At 44.0% G+C, this 25405-nt stretch overlaps 1 long non-coding RNA gene across 1 annotated transcript in view; it reads right to left on the reverse strand.

The window, feature by feature from the left end:
• LOC142746257 (uncharacterized) overlaps nt 1–25405 on the reverse strand; it is a 188609-nt gene that overhangs the window by 20483 nt on the left and 142721 nt on the right. Inside the window, exon 2 of the long non-coding RNA XR_012881701.1 lies at nt 14567–14704. This is a non-coding gene — a long non-coding RNA (uncharacterized LOC142746257). The remainder of the gene's footprint in view (nt 1–14566; nt 14705–25405) is intronic.

Genomic DNA, 25405 nt, shown 5'->3' on the forward strand with positions numbered 1-25405 from the left:
AAAACTGTGAGGAATTAATACAGAAAGTATGTTGGAAAAGTGCATAACTTTTTAGGTGGGACCATAGAGTCCTCAGTCACGTTAGCTAACCAAGTTATGGTGGGCTCGTGTGGAGGTAGAACCACTCATGAAAGATAAAATAAAGTTGAAACCACTTGAACTACGGTGCTTTAACACACACATTACAAACACTTTGGCTGGGTTCACACGACCTATTTTCAGACGTAAACGAGGCGTATTATGCCTCGTTTTACGTCTGAAAATAGGGCTACAATACGTCGGCAAACATCTGCCCATTCATTTGAATGGGTTTGCCGACGTACTGTGTAGACGACCTGTCATTTACGCGTCGTCGTTTGACAGCTGTCAAACGACGACGCCTAAAATGACTGCCTCGGCAAAGAAGTGCAGGACACTTCTTTGCAACGTAATTTAAGCCGTTCTTCATTGAGGTCAATGAAGAGCAGCTCAAGATTTACGAGCGTCAAAGAAGCCTCGCATAATGTGAGGAGGAGCTTTTACGTCTGAAACGACGCAGCTGTTTTCTCCTGAAAACAGTCTGTCTTTTCAGACGTAAAAGACAGTTCCCATGTGCACATACCCTAATGCCAGGATAGACAGCTATGCTAGAAGTGGCTGCCTTATGTTTAAGGGACGTAAGTATCTAAGCCTAGAGACACTTCTGGTCTGGAGTTTTTTTAGTTTTGTTTATTTTTTTCCCGGCTAGCACCTAAAGAAAAAATTTGAGCACAATCCCTGCTTAATGTACATTTATCCTCAGCATTTTGGGCCATAACCACCAGTTTAAGTCATTCTTACCATTCTTTACAGTGAATTTGTTTTGTGTATCGAACTATGTACTGAAATGACTCATCTTTTTATTTGAAGTGCTGCAAAATATGTCCTTGGATAGTGACTTACCGATATCGCTCCCTTTGTGCTCCCCTCAACAATGGTCAAATAAAAGCAAAGCCTACTTGAATCAATGTTACTGCCGTATGTTGTGACATCAGCCACATTTCAGTGCTGACCCACTTACTGGGCTTCATTTCAGATGTGTAGTCTCCGGGAAAGCATTAACTATAGTTGCACAGCACAGGCCGGCATGACCCTGGCACAGTGGAGGGTAGGCAAGACATGATGGGGATAGGAGGGAGGATTACAGGCACAGCATGAGGGGCAGGGTTAGTAGAGGGGGTGGGTTCACGAGAAGGGAGGGATTTGGGGGTTATTTTAGGACGTGCTTCTGATTTCCCGGTCTTTTGGACGGGAGCAGCACACAGTATAGACATCCACCCCCGACGGCTGGGGGTAAAATGGTGGGGCAGATAGCCGGTAACATCAAAAAGTATATTTATAGCTCCAAGGACTTCTCCTAGTCTATGTGTCAATGTTTGTTTGTCAGTGGTGTCTGATGTGTGGGGTTATAATTTATTATTCGTGTATTATTGGTTTATTATTGTTTAGTTAATAAATAATATGAGTATTATTTATTTATGGTTAATTGAGTTAACTAACTTTTTTCCATTTATTTCTTAATAAAATGGCTGCTGTGGCCAATTTATCCAAACCCTCGGTGTCGAGTCTTCTTGAGAGAAAGGTGTGGGTTATGACTGTGTAACAGATATTAGGCAAGTGTAATTTGCATACACATACATCACTAGACTTACCCCAAGTCAAGTCACAAACAATAAGAAGAGAAGCAAAATATAGTAAAGCCAAAAAGATTCAAACAAATTATCTGTTACTGAAATGATAACCATAAAGCTCTGTGTTTCCTAAAGTGGACCTCCAGATTCCCTGCTAAATCACAAATTATTTTATTTCAGGTTAAAGTTTTCTATTTGTCTGCATGGATCTAGGTTTGGAAGCAGTTATGTTGATAGGCAGGACTCAAAGCACTAGACATTCTGTACTTACAAGCTTCCGAGACATAAAACCAGTACTATACATTGTGGTTTGGGGTATGTTTACACAAAGTGTTTTTGGGCCGACATATCGAAAAACGTCCGACATATCGGTAGCAGATTTTTCAAAACAGCCGCATAAAAAAAGGACCGCGAAAAAGTGCATGTCACTTCTTCAGCCATTTTTGGAGCCATTTTTCATAGACTCCATTGTTTAAAAAAGTCTGAAAATCAGGATATTTTCAGACGTTTTGGGTCAGTTCACACAGAGTTTTTTGAGGAGGTAACCACGTCCGAAACTGCGCCAAAAATCGGCCAAAAATGGCTCCCATTGATTTCAATGGGAGGTGGAGGCGTTTTTTTCCCGAGAGCGGAAAACCGGCTCGCAGGAAAAAGAAGCGACGTGCCCTGTCTTTGGGCGTTTACACCTCTGACCACCCACTGACATCAATGGGAGGCAGAGAAAGCGTATTTCGTGGCGTTTTTGGCCTTCGGCGCTCAATGGCAACGGGCGAGCGGAAAACGCGGCAAACGGCGTGCAGGCAGATCAAAATCTGTCTCAAAATTCCAAATGGAATTTTGAGGCAGAATTTTCTGCCTGCAGAAAACTCAGTGTGAACAGGGCCTAAGTATGAGCCTAACATGTCACCAACAGGGTTTCCATGACAGTTCCACATTATGCTGACAGTGGTGCCAGCCACAATTAATGTCAATGGAATGGAGCTATCTACAGTGATGCCTGATAGTGTCCCCCGGCAATGGAGCCAGCCACCATATCACTTAGCAATGCCATTCACAGTACCCCCTAACAGTGCCCATCTGAACCACTTCAAGATGAAAAAAAATTCTCATTCACTAATATGGCACACATGGCTGCTGTGGTGAAAAAGAAGTGGGGTGGATGCCCAGCAAGAACCTGTACTTATTTTTTTCCTATTGTATTCCATTTAATATTGATGCACTATTAAATTAATCTGACATTTCCATTGCCATTGTTCCTAAATCCTTCCACGGCTTAATACTTTCTAGTAAACTCTCTCCTTCTGTGTACAGTAATTTGTACTTTCAGATTTCCTCATCTCTGTAAATTCAATTTTGGAAACTTTTCTGTCGATTATGTAATATGTCAAATTTGGAAACTCTTATAGTGAAAATCAAGTGGATTGTACAAACACAATCCTGGATATTGTTATTTTGCTGCGTGCAAATGACTCATTCACCCTTGGAGATAAATAAGCTTTGTGGTCCATGTAAACCAGAATAATTAATGATATTATACTGAGAAAAATAAACTAAAACGAGAGCCACAGGCAAAGATGATTACCTATAGAGTAGAAGTGTAGATTTCTAACGTTAATCTGTTTTCCCTTAGTCCTAACAGCAGCACAATAATGGGGTATTCCTGCCCCTGTGTACTAGTAGGACAGATGGAATTAATTAACTAGAGTCCCCTCTCTATATCTAGCCCCTCGCAGCATGTGTTTATTATAAAGTAGTAGCCTTAATTAGGGCGGAAAATTTGTGCTGCTGTTAGGACTAAGGGAAAACAGACTAACGTTAGAAATCAACGCTTCCCTTACATCCCACAGCAGCACAATAATGGGGATTTAGCAAGAAGTATCCCGGTCGGGAGGGTCCTCTTGACTGGTGGAACTAAAAATTGACCGCTCAAGAGCCGTCTCCTCGGAGAACCAAAATTTCAGCCTATAAAAGTTTATAAATATTAGGTGTGAGCTCCAAGCTGCACAGCAAATCTGATCCAGCGGGATCAGACTTTATTCAGCCCAAGAGGTGGACCCTGCTCTAGTAGAGTAGGTTCTAGAATAGGGAGGTGGATTAAAGATCTAACAATCTAAGCCAGTCTACTGGCCTCTACACTCTACCCAGGGTAGGTTTGGGGGATTTAAAATCTTTGTTTCTTTCAGGAGATAATAAATTCTCAAACTTCCTAATCTTTTACTCCAAGCCAAATATATCTCAAGACAACAGCACAGATCTAGAAATTGAGATTATGTTCCTCATGAGAGGAAGACACGTGCCAGAACACTGAAAGGGTGTTGACATGATTTCAGGCAGTAGCCTTAGCAAGACCATTTCATGGAGGAATCTGACGTATGGATCCACTGATGACAAGGCTTGATGCTCCCATATTCTCTTGACAGATGTTATGGATAGGGGCGGACACACCACATGTGCAAACCGTGCAGCTGCACAGGAGCCCAGTACATTGCATGTAAGGAACTGAGACAGTGGCTCACAGTTCCTGGTGCACCGTTAGAGAGACACAACGTAGCGTGCCATGGTAAACTATTGGAGAGCATGGGGGCCTACACACCCCCTACATGGGGGCTTTCCACCGCCTGTGTCCACCCTTCATTATGACCAGGAGGAAATAACCTTTTAGGATAGGTAATTATGTGGGAAATCTTCCAGAGTTTGAGAGGTAGGTGAGCATAAACCTCTTAGGACTAAAGCAAAGTCTCATTTTGCCATAAGTCTGAGGATAGTAGGTCTCATTCTAGCAGACCGTTTCAGGAACCTTTTCTCCAGGGGCTTTGTGACAAGGCTCTTACCCAAAAAGCAGGCCTGGACTAAATTTGGACCTTTCAGGTCGATACTCAGTCCTTTTCCGAAACCTTCCTGCTGGAAGTGTAGGATGTTGTTAACCCGTGGGTTGGAACTATCCACTCCTTGAGTAGAATACGAATCTAGAAAAATCTATTCGACGCTTGTGTAAATCTTCTTGGTAGATCCATACCTGGACTGTGAGCAGGTCTTAGTAAATTCATTGGAGAGCCCTTTAGATGATAATAGGGGCTAGTCAACCTTCAGCCTGTCAGGTTGAAACTCTTCAGTTCCTGGCAGAGTTGAGTGCTGAGACACTGGGAAAGTTTGCAGTAACACCCTCGACTCAACTGAATGAGTTGGGAATACCAGGACCTCTGTGGCCAGAACGATAAATTGGCTTTTACTGTGATCTGGTCTTGCCTGATTTTCAGCAATACCCTGGATATCAAGGAAACCAGAGGGAAAATGTAGGGATGCACAGGGCACCCACTACAAAGGGATTGTCTCCCTGATAAAGGGAGAGAAATGTTTCCAACTTGGCGCTGAACCTGTTTGCCATGAGATCGATTTCTGGCACTCCCCACATCCTAGGGATCTGCTTGAAGATTTCTAGATTCAGAGACATTGCTCCCGAGACTGTTAAACTTCGACTCAGCAATTATGTTGAGCGAGCCTTGAATATGTACAGCAGACAGATGGGTAGGTTCAACTCTGTACATATCTAGATCTTTCCTACTTCCCTGAGAAAGGGTTTTGATAAGGTGCCACCCTGCCTGATGTTATTATGTCCGACTTTACACGGACTGCTTCCCCTGGACTTACAGAGTATATAATATGGCTTTGAGTTCCTTTAGGATCAAGGACATAGAGCTTAAGTGACTCCTTGAGGCCCAGACTGTATAGCACTCCAAGTGTGCTCCCAACCTAGTTGAGATGCATCTAGAGTCAACAAGATCCAGAGATTCTGGATCAGGGACTTCACGTCTCTAAGATGTTTCCACATCTGACAGATTAATTTGTTTGAAATGACAAGGTGACCCTATTGTTCAACCACTCCTGGTTGCATTACCTTAGGTTTTAACAGACAGCACACGGACCTATGCAACTCAATGGGACTATTCAGATGGCCGTGATTTTTTATGCAGCGTTTTTCCGTTGCGTGAAACTCATTGCATGTCCTATTCTGGTTCGTTTTTTGCGGACCACTTCGCCCATTGAAGTCTATGGGTGCATGAAATTCACGGACAACACAAGGACGTCATCCGTGTGCTGTTCGTGTTTCAAGCAACAGTTGCTAGAGAAATTTTGAGATTTTTTTTTTTTTTAAATGTGCACCAACACGGGCATTAAAAACTGATGGCACACGGAATGCGCACTAATGGTACACGGAACTGAAATGCATTAAATACGGTCTGTTTTTTGCGGATGCAAAATGGACACGCTCGTCTGAATAAGGCCTTAGGATATTGTGGCATACTGGTGTCACTTGCTGTTTTTTTTTACACAGCACGTCATGATCTATCTGCATAAGGGTTTGGGGGGCAGTTTGTACAAACTACTTTACCCCTAAAAGTCTAAAAATCACTTTAAAGGGGCTGTCTAGTCTTATGTAAATCGTAACGTTAAAGAGGTTTTCCAGGGAACCCCCGCCGATCAGCTTTTTTGAAGGGGCCGCAGCGCTTGTACGAGCGCTGCTTCCCCTTCATCTCTTCTTGCTCTCTGTGAATCGTCGAAACACATTTAGTGCCGATTCACAGGTATTGCAGCCTTTTCTCCCATTCACTTCAATGGGAGAAGAAGGCTGCCAATACCTGTGAATTGCCGCTAAATGCGTGTCGACGATTCACAGTGAGCAAGAACAAATGAAGGGGAAGCAGCGCTCGTACGAGCTCTGCAGCCCCTTCAAAACAGCTGATCGGCAGGGTTCCCGGGAGTCGGAACCCGACACATCAGCTATTGATGACCTATATTGAGGCTAGGCCATCTATTTTAAGTGGCTGGAAAACCCATTTAATTACCAGTGTTGTTTTAGGTCCAACAGTTTGTGCTGATTCATTGCCTTCTCGTGATCGGAAATTCAGTTTTCAAACACAGAGCTATAAATCGCATCAGAGTAAGGCCTCTTGCACGGTCCATGATTACGGCACAGATAACCGCAGACAGTCACACGCATTTGTGGGCCATGCTCACGTTATAAAGTACAAGAGCAGGGACAATTCTAGCTTTTCTGGTGCCTGAGGTGAATATTGAAATGGCACCCCCCCCCCCCAGATTTTGATTGACGTCCCCCTGGCTGTTCTACATTACTAGCAGCCTCCTCCAACTCTCGTTGCCTTGTACTCCCCTGGCATGCATGGTGCAGCGATGAAGCCCTGCAGAGTACACCTTGCTGCACGGTGCGTGCCCAAGTAGTATAAGGTAATGGCGCATTCGAGAAAGTTGGAGGAGACTGGTAGTGATGTATAACAGCCAGGGGGAAGTCAATCAAGCATGGAAAGGTGGGTTTGGAGGCAGGACTATGTAACTCTTCAGGATAGCGGTACCGACCTATGATACTTTAATGAGTAATTAACACATATAAACATTTAAAAGTTGAATTTATAGATTTTGTAGCATCTGAAAAAAACATACAAGGGAATGTTTGGAAATAATGTCAGGTCATGTATTTCCGCATGGTGGTGGTTCAAGGGGTTAAAACTACCTGACAGGTTCCCTATAAATATACAATGAATTGAAAAAAATCCCAGTGTCACGGGATAGCAGCTGGCCAAACAACAGTGTACCAAGTCAATATATATATATATATATATATATATATATATATACACCAACCACAAGGGTACCTGTGATAGTCCAGATAGTAGTAATGGCTAGGCAGAGACGGGACCTTGGCAACAGGTGATGCAACACGTGGCGGAGGACACTGGACGTGGTGTAACACAGCACGCGTAATAGACAGCACAATGTGACTCCACACTAGAGATAAGACAGGAACACAGGAATAAAGCACAGGACACGGGTAGTAGGGCACGGGAACACGGGGAACAGAATACGACTACGGGACCATTTGCAAGACTAACAGAGGAATATAAACAACGCTCAGGCAAGAAGTAAAAGGGCAGAGCCCTTCTTATAGTCCAGGGTGATCATGGGTAATTACTGATGATTTACAAGTGCGCACACTGGCCCTTTAAGGCGAGGCGCGAGTGTGCGCACGCACCCTGCGGGACACAGCAGAGCGCTGGAGTGTCCTGGGGAGGAGATGTGGACCAGTGCTCACAAGTCCATGGCTGTCGAGGGTTGAGTAATCCCGACGGTCCGCAGCTGTGGATGTAACAGTATCCCCCCTCTTACGTCCCTTCTTGGGGCCAGAGCGAGAGAGGAACTTCTAAACGAGGGTAGGGGCATTGAGGTTCTCTTCTGGCTCCCAGGACCTCTCCTCTGGACCAAACAACTTCCAATTCATCAAATAAAAATTCCTTCCTCCTACTCTCTTGAAGTTCAGGATCTCCTTTACCTTGAACACATTTGAAGAACCGGTGGGCGCAACTGCAGGGCTAGGAGTTTTAGTGTAGCGGTTCAGGACCACAGGCATCAGGAGAGACACATGAAAGGAGATGGGGATTTTGAGGGTAGGCGGCAGCCGAAGCTTATAGGACACTGGGTTAATTTGATGCAGGATCTCAAAAGGTCCAAGGAACCTGGGAGCAAATTTGTATGAAGGCACTTTCAGACGGATATTTCTTAATGACAGCCAGACTTTGGCACCAAAAAGATACTGAGGTGGCTCTCTTCTTCTTGTATCCGCCTTTCGCTTCATGCGATGGACTGCAGAGGAACGGGTCTGTTGCCAGATTTGCAGAAAGTCCCCAAATGCAGAGTCGGCTGCGGGTACCTGAGATGTAGCCGCCACAGAAAAAGGGATTCGTGGATGTTGGCTGTAGACAATGAAGAATGGTGTGGATGTGGTGGACCCACTGGTGTGGTTGTTATACGAGAACTCGGGCCATGGAAGAAGCTGTACCCAGTCATCATACTTCATGGAGATGAAGTGGCGGAGATCATTCTCCATGATCTGGTTAATGCTCTCGATTTGACCATTGGACTCGGGTTGATAGGCTGAGGAAAAGTCCAATCTCACATCCAGGAGTTTACAGAGGGCTCTTTAGAAATTTTAGGTAAATATAACCCCCCGATCAGACACGATATGAAGGTGCAAGCCGAAGATGTGCAGAATAAACAGATTTTCCAGGTGAAGAGCAGAAGGTAGACCTGTCATTGGGATAAAATGTGCCATCTTCGAAAACTGGTCCACCACCACCCAGACAGTATTGCATCCTGTGGGAGGTCTGTGACAAAGTCCATTGCAATGTGCTGCCAAGGGGCATTGGGTACAGGCAGAGGTTGGAGCAGACCGGAAGGTTTGGAGTGAGCAACCTTGTTAGAAGCACACACAGTACAGGAAGACATAAAGTACACAATATCTTTGGGTAGCGTTGGCCACCAGAAATGATGAGTTATCAGTTCTCGAGTCTTGCGAACAATACATGCCCCGCCAGTTTATAGCTTTGTCCCCAGCGGAGAATTCTTTTCCTATCTGCCCCGCGAACAAAAGTCCTCCCCGGAAGGATGTCTCTAACTTGCAAAGGATTGGCAGTGACAATGCAGGAAAGGTCTATGATACTTTGAGGGGACTCCACAGTGTCCTCCGTTTCGAATGACCTGGACAGGGCATCGGCCCTCACATCTTTGTCGGTGGGATGGTAGTGGAGCACAAATTGGAAATGGGAGAAAAACAGCGACCACCTGGCTTGACGGGGGTTTAGCCGTTGTGTCGACTGGAGATAGGTGAGGTTCTTGTAGTCGGTGTATAGCAGGATGGGGGTGAGCTGCGCCCTCGAGCAGATGTCTCCACTCCTCCAGAGCCAATTTGATAGAGTAATTGCGCTCTGCGGAGGAAATATCCACATACTAGTGCCTTTCCTTTGAAGCCTCTCTGAAGCGGAAGTGCACCTGCACCAACAGAAGAAGCGTCCACCTCCAACGAAAACTGTTGAGACACGTCAAGATGATGGAGGATCGAGGCTGAAGTGAAGGCATTCTTGAGGCTTTTGAATGCTAATTCTGCCTCTGGAGTCCACACCTTGGCGTTCATACCTTTCTTAGTAAGGGTAGAGATGGGTGCTGTCAGTGAAGAGAAATTTGGGATAAACTGCTGGTAGAAGTTGGCGAATCCCAAAAAACACAGTTTTTGCCTTCAGGCCCTGAGGACGTGGCCACTTCAGGATGGACTTCACTTTCTCAGTATCCATCTTGAGACCATGATCCGAGATAATGTAGCCCAAGAAGGGCAAAGAATTTTTTTCAAAAGTACATTTCTCCAACTTGGCATACAGGCGATTATCCCTTAATCGCAGCAAGACTTGACGGACATGCCCTCGATGTGTCAACAGATCTGGGGAGAAGATCAAAATGTTATCAAGATAGACTACAACACAAACATAGAGGAGATCTCGGAAGATATCATTGAAAAATTATTGGAAGACCGCGGGAGCGTTACACAGGCCGAAGGGCATCACCAGGTATTCATAGTGCCCGTCCCGAGTGTTAAATTCCGTCTTCCACTCGTCACCTTGACGGATTCGGATAAGGTTGTAGGCCCCAACGCAAGTCTAGTTTAGAGAAGGTCTTGGCTCCTCGAATACGATCAAATAATAATGAGATCAGTAGCAAAGGGTATTTGTTTTTGACTGTGATCTGGTTGAGACCACGGTAGTCAATGCAGGGTCGAAGAGATCCGACTTTTTTCTTTATGAAGAAGAAACCTGCGCTGGCTGGGGAGGAGGATTTTCATATGAAACCCCTCTCCAGATTCTTCTTGATATAGGCTAACATGGACTTAGTCTCTGGCAAGGAGAGGGGGTATACATGTCCATGGAGAGGTCAAGCATCAGGAACCATTTCAATCGGGCAGTCGTACGCCCTGTGTGGGGGAAGTATCTCAGCCTCCTTCTTGCCAAAGACGTCCGCGAACTGTGAAAAATGAGTTGGTAATCCTGTCAACTACTGAGGCATTGGAGGCAGAACAAGATGAACCTGTAACAGGCAGCGGTGGAGACACTTGGAGCTCCACTGGGGAACCTCTCTGGAAATTCCAGTCCAGGACCTGGGCATGAAGCCGGGGCAGGCACAGCAACACCAGATTAATGGCTTTGGGCAAGACGAGAAATGTAATCTGCTTGGTATGAAGGGCTCCCACTTGGAGCTTCAGTGGCTTGGTCTTGGACACGATGGGATCAGGCAGAGAAAGACCATTCACCAAGGCAACAGCCAGATGTGTCTCCAAGGGAGCCATCGGCAACTGGAGCTGAACCACTAGGTCTTGTTTGATGAAGTTTGCCATGGATCCGGAGACCAGGTAGGCAGAAACTCGGTGCGTCTTCTCACCAGACACTATGGTCACGGGAATGGACAATTTGGGAGAGAGTCTTAGCACCGTTTCGCCCAGGGTTGTCTCTCCAACCAAACCTAGGCACTGAAGTTTTTTGTTTTTTGGAGGCACAGATGCACAAAATGTCCTCCGAGGCCTCAATACAGACAGAGTCCCAAAGTGCGTCTGCGTTGTTTCTCTTGGACAGACAATTTGAGGTGGTCTACATGCATAGGCTCCTCAGGTGGAGCAGCTGATCAGGACAACAGGGGTTGCTGTAATGTAGGAACCAGCCTAGGAAGTCTTCTGGCCTGGCGAACCTCTTGAGACCGTTCCTGAATCCTCATGTCAATCCGGGTAGCTAGAAGAATTAGGTAATCTAGGGTAGAAGGCAGATCTAGAGCGACAAGCTCGTCCTTGATCTCAGATGGTAGCCCCTGCCAGAATGTGGCCACTAAGGCGTTGTTGTTCCAGGCCAGCTCTGCCGCTAGGGTACGGAACTGAATGGCGTACTCGCCCACAGAGGTGTCTCCTTGTGCACACGGTCAGCAAGAATGATGCTGCTGAAGAGACCTATCCAGGTTCCTCAAATGCTGTGCGGAAAGTTTGAAGGAATACTGCAAGTCACGAATCTCTGGTCCTTGACATTCCCAGATGGTATTTGCCCATGCCAGGGCCTTGCCAGTAAGGAGAGAGACTAAGAATGTGATTTTAGCACCATCAGAAGGAAATGCTCTGGCATGTAGGCTGAAATGGATCTGGCACTGGTTCAGAAATCCCCTGCAGGCCCTCGCATCTCCATCGTAGTGAGGAAGTAGTGCCAGTGAGAATCGGAAGTTGGCACTGGCATTGACAGGAGGTAAAGCAGGAGGAACAGCCGGAGCAACAGGAACACGTGCTGTGGCAACGGCAGCTTGCGCATTCAGCCGATGTGCAATGGAATTCACCGCCAGGAGGAGTTGGTCCTGTCAGGACCGAAGATCACGTATGTCTGCCTGCATGGCTTGTGATGTCGTCATGGCCTTGGGTTGGTCAGCGCGGTCAATGGCCTGAGCTTACTGTCACAATCTATGGGTGTGTGGACCCACTGGGCCGCACCGCCATAGCGGGATAGCAGCTGGCCAAATAGCAGTGTACCAAGTCAATATATATATATATATATATATATATATACATATATATATATATATATATAGTCCGAGCACAAGGGTACCTGTGATAGTCCAGACAGTAGTAATGGCTAGGCACAAACGGACTTTGGCAGCAGTTTATGCTCAACGTGGTGGAGGACACCAGATGTGGTGTAACACAGCAGGCGTAATAGACAGCACAACGCAACTCCACACTAGAGATGGCACAGAAACAAATACAGCACAGGATACGGGTAGTAGGGCACGGGAACACGGGGAACAGAATACGAATATGGGACCATTTGCAAGACTAACAAAGGAATAGAAACAACAATCAGGGAATGAGTAAAATATTTCTTATAGTCCAGGGTGATCATGGGCTAATTACTGATGATTTACATGTGCTCTCACTGGTCCTTTAAGGACAGGGGCGAGCATGAGCGCGCACCCTACGGGACACAGCAGAGCGGAGCATAAGTGAGCGCTGACGTCTCCTGGGGAAGAGATGGGGACCAGCGCTCGCAAGTCCATGGTTGCGGCCGTCGAGGGTTGAGTAATCCCGAACATCTGCGGCCGTGGATGTAAAATCCGTACATAAATACAGCACCAGAACAAAGCTCTCTACATATATACATCACTAGAACAAAGCTCAGTACATAAATACAGCACCAGAACAAAGCACAGTATATAAATACAGCACTAGAACCAAGAACAGTAGATAAATACAGTACTAGAACCAAGATCAGTAGATAAATACAGCAGCAGAACCAACCAATCTCAGTACATAAAAACAACACGAGAAGCAAGCTCAGTACATATATACAGCGCCAGAACAAAGCTCAGTATATATATATATATATATATATATATACACAGCACCAGAACAAAACTCTCTACATATATACAGCACTAGAAACAAGCTCAGTACATAAATACAGCACCAGAACAAAGCTCTCTACATATATACAGCACTAGACCCAAGCTCAGTACATATATATACATCCACAGAACCAAGGTCAGTACAAAAATACAGCACCAGAACGAAGCTCAGTACATAAATACAACACCAGAACCAATCTCTGTACATAAATATAGCACCAGCCCAAATACAGCTCAATTTAGTGCAATCCCTGCCGTATAGGTTTGTACGGTGTAAAACTACAGCTCCCAGCATGGCCCAAACAATGGTAAGGAAATGGTAAGCCCCAATGTAGATATTGCCCCCATAGAGCCCATGTAAATAGTGTCCTACATAGATACCCCTATATAAAGTGGCCCCCATAGATGCCCATGTAGCTAGTGCCCCAAATACAGCCCCCTGCAGATAGTGCCCCACATATAGTCCTCCCTATAGATAGTGCCCCACATATAGCCCCCTGTAGATAGTGCCCCCCTTGTAGATAATGCGACTCACACTTATGAGAAAAAAAACAACAACTTTGCATATTCATCTGATCCCGTTCCCGCACCATCTTCTTGCAATGCAGGCCTGCTCTCTTCTGAGCAGGTCTGCTGGGGCTGAACGACGCAAGCGGCACGATTATATTGTTTTTTTATGTTCTTTTTATTAGAAAGTCTGAGTCATGCTTTCTGTCACCCAGAGTGCAAAAAAAGTGCACAAAGGATGCCGTCTATCGCAGCCCTTCTCCTAAAGGAGAGAGGCCCCGCATAACCATTCCCCGCCCCTCTGAACCCTAGGCCCAAGGGATCGAGGATCGATGGGCCTCCCTCGTTGAAGCTCAGGAAGACCCAACAACGCTCCTAGGCTTCTACCTAGGCTGCCACCCCAGTGTCCACCTAGGGGTCTGTATGTGGCTTGGGTCCTCAGAAGAAGAAGGGAGGCCGAGTTGCCGGGGACAAAGGAACCATATGGCCACACATTTTCCCCCTAGACCTTAGGAGGTTCCCAAAAGGGGACCGCATCCCAGAAATCCTTGTGACAAACGTGACATACACATGTGGTAACACGGGCGCCGAGTCCCGGTGGGCAGGGCTATCTGAGCTGAAGTTGGTTTTCGCGCCCTTTGGTCACGGTGGCGCACTTTCTCTCTCCCGCTCCTCGGGCCGCAGAACCAGTGAAATAAGTGGTGCTTGTGGGATACACTGTTCTCTGTCCCCTGGGATGTTATGTGGTGTACCCAGAAATAAGGATGTTCCAGGAGACAGGGTTCAATAAACTTTCACAGTAGTTTTACTGGGCACAATATGCTTGGTGGTTACTTTTGTCACAGAGGCAATGTCTTTAAGTAGAATAAACATATCACAGGGTATTGCAAATGGTGGTACCTGCTTCACCTCCCTGACTCTGTCTGTAAATCCTCCAAGTGTGCTCTGAGCTCGGGTCCTCTTTCTTCTCTATACTGTGCTGGAAGGTGTGCTGCTGACTGTCCCAATCCAGTTGCACTATCACAGAGAAATGGTGTCCCTTGGGGATTCTAGGCTGTGTGCAAGCTCCTTGCTTTGCTCTAGGCACTCTCAGTAGTGTCCAAGCTCCTTGCCTGGCTTCTGTACCACATGCAACACACACTGACCTGCACTCCTTTCACTTCCACATGGCGGTTGCTGATCCTCTCACAGAATTCCTCTCAGACACTGACTTGTCTGCTCTCCTCTGCCTGCACGCTGCTGCACACTTCTCCTCACTTCTGCACTCCTCTGAAACCTGCATACTAAAGCAACAGTACAATGACAGTAAATAAACAGCGATTTTCCTGGGTATCACACACACAGTGAAAAAACAATATTAAATAAGTGAATGTGTGCTGTGATGCAGCGATGACATCATTGCGCCACTTGCGTCATTGAGAGGCGCTGAATAACAGGGCATGTAACCTGCCCTGCCATTCAGCGCTTATGCAGCGCTTATGCATGTAATCGTATCTGCGTTCTATAGAGGCATACAATTATAGTGCATGTGGCGATGGCAGCGGCTGGTTTCAGTGGCGCCGTCCCCGCCTCAGAGAGGCAGCATGCCGCTGGTTGAGGGGAGAAACTAATTTTGCCTCATGGATGGTGCGGCCCTGGGGTGGCTGAATTACAGTGTTAAACAGGCATCTTATCATACCAAAGATTATTACTGGAAATAATTTTATCAAATAAATCTGAAGCGTGACTGGCAATAAAAGGTTCTCTAAGGCCCCATGCACACGAACGTGCTTTTGCGGCCGCAATTCCCCCGAAAATCCACTGGAGAATTGTGGCCCTATTCATTCCTATGGGGCCATGCACACAACCGTAGTTTCCTCTGCCCATGCATGGCCCAGGAGCCCGGACCGCAGAAAGATAGGGCATGTCTTATTACGGCCGTGTTCTGCGGTCCAGGCTCATAGGAAATAATGGACGCGGCCATGTGCACGGCCCGCGATTTGCGGGCGGCTCGTGGGTGACACTCCTCTGCCTGCCGACCCGAAAATAACGGCCGTGCACAGGGGCGTAGCTAAAGGCTCATGGGCCCCGATGCAAAAGTTATTATTGGGCCCCCCCCCCCCCGCAAACTTCTCATGGCGGACGGTCCGCAGCCTTCAGCTGCATCGCTGGGTCACCTAAGTGACCCAACAATGCAGCACTAGCAGCCGGGGCGTCACTAAGGGCTTAAAATGTCAGGGGAAATATCCCCAATACATATGTGTCCGCCCAAAAAAAAATGTGTGTATAGGAGACAGCATATCTATAGCACTACGACCCTATAAACTATGGATAGGATTAGATACATTGGCTCAGCAGACAGCATCACACATGATAGGATTAGATACAGTGGCTGAGCAGACAGTATCACACATGATAGGATTAGATACAGTGGCTCAGCAGACAGTATCACACATGATAGGATTAGATACAGTGGCTCAGCAGACAGTATCACACATGATAGGATTAGAGTTATAGTTCCCCATGCAGGGGAAGGGCATAACAGACAGTAGTTTCTTTGCAAAGTACTGGGGACACACTTTTTTCTTATAAGCTGCTGCAGTGCTGCCTGGCTCTTACCTTTGAGTCTGACTATGTCTCTGCTCAGCTCTGTGAGCCATGATGTAGCCGGCACTCTGTCCCCCGAGGATGAATGTGGGCGGGTGGCTGGACATACCTACTTATGCAGAGCAGGTACAAGATGTAATATGATGGGGGAGGGGGAGTGGAAGTGGAAAAGGTCAGTCGACGACTCATGAGGCACCTCCTGCTGCTAGGACCACGACAATTCCCCCCTATGCAGTGCACAGTCTACATGCAGGCCGCTGTAGTACACAGCCTAGTGCAGCCCAGCCAATCAGTATGACCCACACTAATTGGCTGGACTGCAGCAGGCTGCGTAGTATAGCGTCCAGCAAGTGGGCTGTGCGCTGCTCAGGGAGGGGAAATGTGTCACACTACAGGGCAGGGCCCGCCGCTGGGGATAAAGAGGTGGGCGGGCAGCAGCAGCCCACTACATACACCGGCATCTGGCATTTGCCAGATAGGCTGCCCGGCCCTGCAGTCAGCGTTAGTGTGGCGAGGGGGGCCTACGGGCCCCCCTGGCTTACGGGCCCGGTCGTAACTGCGACCCCTATTGCTACGCCACTGGCCGTGCACATGGCTACGGTCATGTGCATGAGGCCTAAGAGTATCTTCAGATAGACTAAATAAAACCTTTTAAAGTGAAACATCACCTTAGAGCTAATGAAAACCAAATATTATGGAGTTGCCTTATTAGCAATTCCGTAAAACATATATTTATATTTATTTATGGAGGAGATTGATTTTGCATTACTTCAGGGGAATGTGGCTGGGACTGTTAGGAATAGTTCGCTCTGTGTTGTTTTTCAGGCGGAAAAAAATCAGCTTCAAAATTCTTTTAGGAATTTTGAGGCAGATATTAAAATGGCAGCGTTTTTTTAAGCTTTCTTCTCTGCATTTTATTTTGGCATTTTTTTTCCGATTGTTCTTTAGCGGTATAAATCTAGTACCAAAACCATAGTAAAACGTCGCGGCAATTACCATTTAAAATGAGCGCCGCAGGTTTTTTATGTCTCACATTTATTTGAATGGGAGGTCAGAGGCTGAAACCATTCAAAGAGCATGACGCTTTTTTTTTTTTATCCGCAAACGGCCAAAAGTCACCTGGGAAAAACTACCCGCTTTTGCCTCTCTTTAAAATTATTGGGGGGGCGATTTCTTAGGGGCCTTTCGGAGCGCTGATTCCAACACAGTCTCTGCGTCAAAGTCAGCACCACAAAATGATCTGTGGACTACCCCTTTTAATGCTTATGGCTATTACTACAAAGAGGGTATGTGGTTATGTGGTTGGTATTATTAAGAGGGCATGTTGCGGGCACAATTAAGGATCAGACAGTTGACATGTGGTACTATTAATGGGGAATGTGGCTGCCACTTTTAAATTCATGCATACAGTGGCTGGCACTGATATATGGGCATGTGACTGGCACTATTAAGGGGTGAGGTGGCTAATACTGTTATGAGACAAGCAGCTACATTATTATAGAGCATGTTGCAGGTATTGTTGTGGGGGTCTATGGATGGCATTGTTAAGGGGGCATGTAGCTAGCACTGATGTACTGTAGATGTGGGTATGTAGATGGCTTTGTTAGGGGAGCATTGTAAAAGCCAAAAGCTTGTGTTCATTCATTTGTGAGTGTGTACGCCAATGTCCATACCTTGTAATAATCACTCTTGATAGACCATGTTCAGACATGGCGGTATTTTTCCGCTGCAAATGTTGCTGCAAATTCGCGGCAGTAACGCAACGAATCTGCAGCAACATTTGCATATTTGACAGGAAATACCGATGTTGCGGATATCACAACAGACTTGCCCAAGAAATCTGCAGTGAAAATCCGCTGCTTCTCCGCAACAGACTGTGCCTGCAGCGGTGTGAAAATTCGGCACTTCAGCCTAAATTCCACACTGTTATTTTCCGGAACATCTGAACAAAGTTACTTAAAAGATTTCAGTTTTTGCACTGCAAAGGCTGAAATCCGCAGTGGAATTCCGCTTCTTCTCCGAAATGTCATGAGCATGCTGCGGAGGGAATATTCTACACCGCAGCCTAAATTCCGCACAGTTATTTTCTGCAACGTCTGAACTAAGTTTACTAAAAATGTATAGAAACCAATGGAAAAAACGTCTGCTGCGGATTTCAACTGCAGACTGTCCACAGCGGAATTCAACAGCAATTACGCCACATCTGAACTTGCCCATAAAGTCCTGTATACATCCCTGCCTCAGCCTATCTAGATATATCGAGAAAATGCTCAGATTCATACTGCATTTGTTTTTATAATTGAGAATGTAGAGCATTTCAGTCTAGTAAATAAAAGTTCTCTCATTCTCTTCTTCCAAGCTTATGCATTATTATATTAACCTTTTTTTTAAAAATTATATCTGATCCTAGGAAAGCTGGGTACCAATCAATATGGCTGCAGTTACTGTGTATCACATGGGAAATAAACTAAGGTCTTGCAGCATAAACAGAGTAAAAGAGGTCAAGTACATTTCTCAGATGCCTTTAGGTGCTGTTGAATGTCTTACTTGATCTCATCATCAGATCAGCTACATCTGCAAGCCTCGATCATGTACAATTTTCTTTCTCCATGAGTTTAATAAGTTTGCTTTCATTAAAAAAAAAAGCTCTTGGCATATTTTGAAATTTCTCTCCATTGAGAAATGTTCTCTCTCAATAATTGCACTGGGCACATTTCTTTCCCAGATAAAGAAAATGTAAAAGCATCTTATTTTTTTTTTCATATCAAAGACATGGTTACTGGAAAAGATTTAAGCAAATAAATCAGAAGAAGGGCTAAAAATAAGGAGCTGTTCCAAGAGTATCATCAGACAGACTAAATCCAAACCCGACAAAAGAAATACCACCTAATAAATATGGTAAAGTAAATAATAGCATTTCCTCAATATATATATACCGTATATTTATATTTAATATTATCTATTTATGGGCAGGAATGATTCATGTAAACAAATCCCTGCATCATCGGCGGGTGTAACGGCAGGGACCGGAGATAGTCCCCGCCATTAACCCTTTTAGATGCAACGATTAATAGCGATCGCTTCATCTAAGTGGTTTGTAGCCAATCGGCACCCCCGCGACGCATGTGCATGTGCCTAACAATGGCCTCCTTGTCTGCCAATTATGGAAGCCGATTAGGCCGATTAGTCAAAATGCTCACTACACCCCTTAATAAATACCTTGAGGGGTGTCGTTTCCAAAATGGGGTCATTTCTCAGTTTTTTTTTAAATATTATTTTACATCAGAGCCTCTGCAATTGTGAACCAATACTTTGTAAATCGCCAAATTAGACCTCAATTTCGCATGATACTCTTTCACTCCTGAGCCCTGTCGAATGCCCAGGCAAAAGTGTAGGGTCACATGTAAGGTGTTTCTAAAACCAGGATACACAGCATAATAATTAGAGAGCTGTCTTTTCATGGTGGCATAAGCTGGGCACAAAATATTGGCATATCTATGGAAAAATTTATAGAAAACACCTGTGGAGTTAACATGCTCACTACACCCCTAGGTGAATACCTTGAGGGGTGTAGTTTCCAAAATTAGGTCACTTCTGGGTGGTGTCCACTGTTTTGGTCCCAGAGGGGCTTTGTAAATGCCACATAGCGCCCAGAAACCAATCCAGCAAAATCTGCAATCCAAAAACCAAATGGCGCTCCCTCCCTTCTGAGCCCTACTGTGGGCCCAAACAGATGTTTATGACCACATATGGGGTATTGCCGTAATTGGGAGAACTTGCTTTACAAATGTTGGGGTGTTTTTTCCCCTTTTAGTTGTTGAGAAAATTAAACATTTTTAACTAAATCTACGTCTTATTGGAAAAAATTAAAATTTTTATTTTCACTGCCCAATTCTAATAAAATTTATGAAACAACTGGGGGGGGGTCAAAATTCTCACTACACCCCTAGATGAATTCCTCAAGTGGAGTAGTTTTCCAAATGGAGTCACATTCTGGTAGTTTCCACTGTATTGGTACCTAAGGGGTTTTGCAAATGCGACGTGGTGCAGAGAAACTAATGAAGCAAAATCTGAGGTCCAAAAGCCAAATGGCGCTCCTTCTCTTCTGAGCCCTACTGTGTGCCCAAACAGCAGTTTATAACCACATATGGAGTATTTCTGTACTCTGGAGAAGTTGCTTTACATAATTATTCAGCGCGTTATACTTTTTTTTGCTGGAGATGCTGGAGCCAAAACCCAAACCTGAATACACAAAAAATAGTTTTTATTCCATCCTGGTTTGTGCTTAAAAATACAGATGCAAAACAATGACTATGGACGGAAATCATGTTTATTCTATAAGAAGCTAAGAAGTTGATGTTGTATAACAGACTGGAGGAATCTCTGGAGGAAACAGGCTTTTTATAAAGACCTCAGCAAGGCAGATTTTATTTACATTATTGTTGACCGCTTGCAGCTGTAGCTTTACTTGCACAGAATTTATCTAAGACTCCAGTGACCCAATAACTAGAATTTTATGTAAATATTTATTTATCGATGATTTACAGTCGGAAGTGACATTCTAACTCAGCTCTTTGGTGTGTTCAGACATCTTATTACGGAAATCCTATTATGGAAGAAATCTCAGCTATTACTATCATGGAAGATTTAGAAATCCCTTATGTGGCAGTAATAAGAAATGTATTTCAATTCATGTATTTTATAAATGAAAAGCAGAATGTTGTTGGCAAAGCAGATCAGAAGATTTTTACTTTTGTCATGAACCAGACTATTTTAATTATTTAGAACATTTAAGATTAAATATAAAAAATATATATTTTTTATTATAAAATGTCTCTCCATTTGTATGATACAGAGCACCAAATCCCCTGCATAGACATAAATGGTATATGATAAAGTTTTGTCTGCCTGAAGCAACCAGTAGATGGCGCTTAGGATCTTTCTGTACAGGAGTTATACATTGAATTCACTTATAAAACAGTATGCCGTAAGCTCCTAAGCGCCATCTAGTGGCCGCTTCAGGCAGCTAGAAATTTAAAATTTAACATAACTATCTATTCAGAGGATATGGAGCTTTGAATCAGTAAAGTGAGTTGTAGGTTTTTTTTAGTCACCATTTTTTGGGTTACATATATGGTAACATTTAATTTAAAGGCATTTTATTATAGGAGAAATGCAGAAAAACAGGACACATTCATATTTGCTGAAATATTCTAAAAGTATTTATTTTTTTAGCTTTTTCCGCTAATTCCCATTTGTAATAATATTAATTTTATTGTAAGAGTTGCTAGGTTTATAGGAATTCCAATTATACCAGTTAAATATAAAAATAGTTTTCTGTAGTTTTTGTGACCTGTCCCAATTGATGACTTTTATGTTTGGTTGCTGTTACAGGGCAGGTTTATGTTCATCAAATGAATATGCATGTGTCCCAAGGGTGGTGTCATGATGAAATGTTTACAGAAATATGCTAGAGCTAAAGTAGTGTCTATGGTCCCCAAAACCAAAACCATTGGAACATCTGGAACTCTGTTATCCCAATATGCCCCATATAGTTGCCTAAATAATCCTATACTGTGCAATCTACTCTGCAAAAATAATATACTGTATAGCGCCACACTTTGTCTAAGTAAATACAACAGTGCAACAGTCCTATACAATATTTAAATAATACAGTTATACAAATAATATTAAGATTCATGTAGGTTGTAAGCTTTGGGTGCCAGTCTATCTACCCACAGGTACCCAACACCCCTTTCATCGATACATATACATATGTATTTATACAGTGAAACCTCCCTTGAAGACCACCCCTTGAAGCTTAGGCAAATATTCAGGATTTCTGTGGACTAAACTGACTGGGGAGCCATGCTGGGGACAAGGAATTAAAAGGAAGCTGGGGACTAGGAATTAGAGGGGAGCCATGCTGGAGACTAGAAATGAAAGTGGGAGCATGCTGGGTACTAGAAATGAAAGTGGGGCCATGCTGGGGACTAGGAATGAGAGTGGAGCCATGCTGGGGACTAAAAATGAGGGGGGAACCATGCTGGGTACTAGGAATGGGGGGCCATGCTGGAGACTAGGAATGAGAGGGGAGACATGCTGGGGACTAGGAATGAGAGGCTAGCAATGCTGAGGACTAGGAAGTAGAGGGGAGCCATGCTGGGGACCAGGAATGAAATGGGACCCATGCTGAGGACTAAGAGTTAGAGGGAGCCATGCTGTGAACTAAGAATTACAGGGGAGCAATTATAGAGACTAAGAATGTGAGGGCTGTTTATTTGTGTGCTGTACATGTTTGCTGGATGGATTACACACTTTAACTGGCATTATGTATACTGTTTTCTTTGAGAGGACTACCCCCATAAAATAAAAAATTTCCGTGCAATTTTGGTCAGTCGGCTCAATGAGGTTGTACTATTTACAGTGGAGGAAATAAGTATTTGATCCCTTGCTGATTTTGTAAGTTTGCCCACTGTCAAAGTCATGAACAGTCTAGAATTTTTAGGCTAGGTTAATTTTACCAGTGAGAGATAGATTATATTTAAAAAAAAAAAGAAAATCACATTGTCAAAATTATATATATTTATTTGCATTGTGCACAGATAAATACGTATTTGATCCCCTACCAACCATTAAGAGTTCAGCCTCCTCCAGACCAGTTACACGCTCCAAATCAACTTGGTGCCTGCATTAAAGACAGCTGTCTTAAATGGTCACCTGTATAAAAGACTCCTGTCCACAGACTCAATTAATCAGTCTGACTCTAACCTCTACAACATGGGCAAGACCAAAGAGCTTTCTAAGGATGTCAGGGACAAGATCATAGACCTGCACAAGGCTGGAATGGGCTACAAAACCATAAGTAAGATGCTTGGTGAGAAGGAGACAACTGTTGGTGCAATAGTAAGAAAATGGAAGACATACAAAATGACTGTCAAACGACATAGATCTGGGGCTCCATGCAAAATCTCACCTCGTGGGGTATCCTTGATCCTGAGGAAGGTGAGAGCTCAGCCGAAAACTACACGGGGGGAACTTGTTAATGATCTCAAGGCAGCTGGGGCCACAGTCACCAAGAAAACCATTGGTAACACATTACGCCGTAATGGATTAAAATCCTGCAGTGCCCGCAAGGTCCCCCTGCTGAAGAAGGCACATGTACAGGCCCATCTGAAGTTTGCAAATGAACATCTGGATGATTCTGAGAGTGATTGGGAGAAGGTGCTGTGGTCAGATGAGACTAAAATTGAGCTCCTTGGCATTAACTCAACTCGCCGTTTTTGGAGGAAGAGAAATGCTGCCTATGATCCAAAGAACACCGTCCCCACTGTCAAGCATGGAGGTGGAAACATTATGTTTTGGGGGTGTTTCTCTGCTAAGGGCACAGGACTACTTCACCGCATCAATGCGAGAATGGATGGAGCCATGTACCGTCAAATCCTGAGTGACAACCTCCTTCCCTCCACCAAGACATTAAAAATGGCTCGTGGCTGGGTCTTCCAGAACGACAATGGCCTGAAACATACAGCCAAGGCAACAAAGGAGTGGCTCAAAAAGAAGCACATTAAGGTCATGGAGTGGCCTAGCCAGACTCCAGACCTTAATCCCATCGAAAACTTATGGAGGGAGCTGAAGATCCGAGTTGCCAAGCGACAGCCTCGAAATCTTAATGATTTACAGATGATCTGCAAAGAGGAGTGGGCCAAAATTCCATCTAACATGTGTGCAAACCTCATCATCAACTACTAAAAATGTCTGACGTCTGTGCTTGCCAACAAGGGTTTTGCCACCAAGTATTAAGTCTTGTTTGCCAAAGGGATCAAATACTTATTTCTCAGTGCACAATGCAAATAAATATATATAATTTTGACAATGTGATTTTTTTTTTTTTTTATATATAATCTATCTCTCACTGGTAAAATTAACCTAGCCTAAAAATTCTAGACTGTTCATGTCTTTGACAGTGGGCAAACTTACAAAATCAGCAAGGGATCAAATACTTATTCCCTTCACTGTATATACCGTATATATATATATATATATATATATATATATATATATATATATATATATATATATAACACAGCATGTACAGTATGTGTGTGTGTGGTATATGTGTGTGTGTATGTGTGTGTGGTTTTATATATATATATATATATATATATATATATATAAAACAAGGGAGTAAGAGCAAAGAAGCAGCTCTCAAAAAATAACGTGACGTTTATTCACAAAACAAATGCAACGTTTCACATTCTCAAGGGAAGCATTTTCAAGCAAACAGTTATAGTAACACACAGGTATAAATACAGAGAACATTGTTCAGTAAACAAGGATTATAATTAATAGCAATTTATATAAAACGTATAAAAATCGCACAGTATAACAGTGTGACCACGTACAAAAAAACATGTGGATTAAGAGTCCAATTAGGACATGTAATATTACATTTTTTTTAAATGTGTCATGTCTACCATATACAAGTAAACACGTATATTCTGTAAATTAGGTGTAAATAGTGATTAAATAATGAAACATAAAAACAGCTGACACTCAGCAAGCTACGTTGAATGAAACCTCCTGGACTGAATGACTCATGTGCTAATTACTAGAGTCTCGGCGTTTCACACGCCAAATTGCGCATGCCCACATCCTAGCTGTCTATTGGGTAAGGCCATCCTCGTGTTCTAGGGTTGATATGGCAAAGCACAACAACGTGGTGTCAAGCATAATCACAGCAGCTGAAGAGGCAGATCTAGCCGCACAGTCACTTTCAGGTAAATGTGCTGTGTAACACCATCTTTATTAAGGGCAGAATGCCATTCTATATCAAACTATGTGGATTTAATCATATAAAGATTATACCTGAATCAGGGATAGTATGTTCCGCTCCGCCATCACAGTATATGCAGGGATTAAAATCCATATTAGATACCAACGGTCAAGGCTATATTTAGAGCATTACGTCCCTGGAGACAAAATGGTGCCCCACATATAGCAATGCGGGGCACCTCAAGTCTCAATACCCACTCGACCGATGTGTTGATATATAATCAACAAACAGGTATATGGTGAAGATCATTCCGGGATTTCAAGTTCGAAGAGCAAAACCAGTGTCATAAAAGACCAGGAACTCCTGCGTATAGAACATACATCACTAATTCAAAGGACCAAGGGATCATAAATTATCCCAACTAACATTAAAATTATTTAAGGTATATGTCAATTTATTGAAGTTGTACCAAGTCAAAGCAACCTTATAGAGTACATGAAAAAAACAAAATTATTAAAAAATATACCATATTTATTCAATAGCAAAATTATTTTTCACGAGCGTTCAGTCTTTCTGGGTTCAAATGGTGAGTGTCCATATATATCATAAATCAGACATCGTT

Source organism: Rhinoderma darwinii, chromosome 1, assembly GCF_050947455.1.
Source record: "Rhinoderma darwinii isolate aRhiDar2 chromosome 1, aRhiDar2.hap1, whole genome shotgun sequence".
In the NCBI taxonomy this organism is placed as follows: domain Eukaryota; kingdom Metazoa; phylum Chordata; class Amphibia; order Anura; family Rhinodermatidae; genus Rhinoderma; species Rhinoderma darwinii.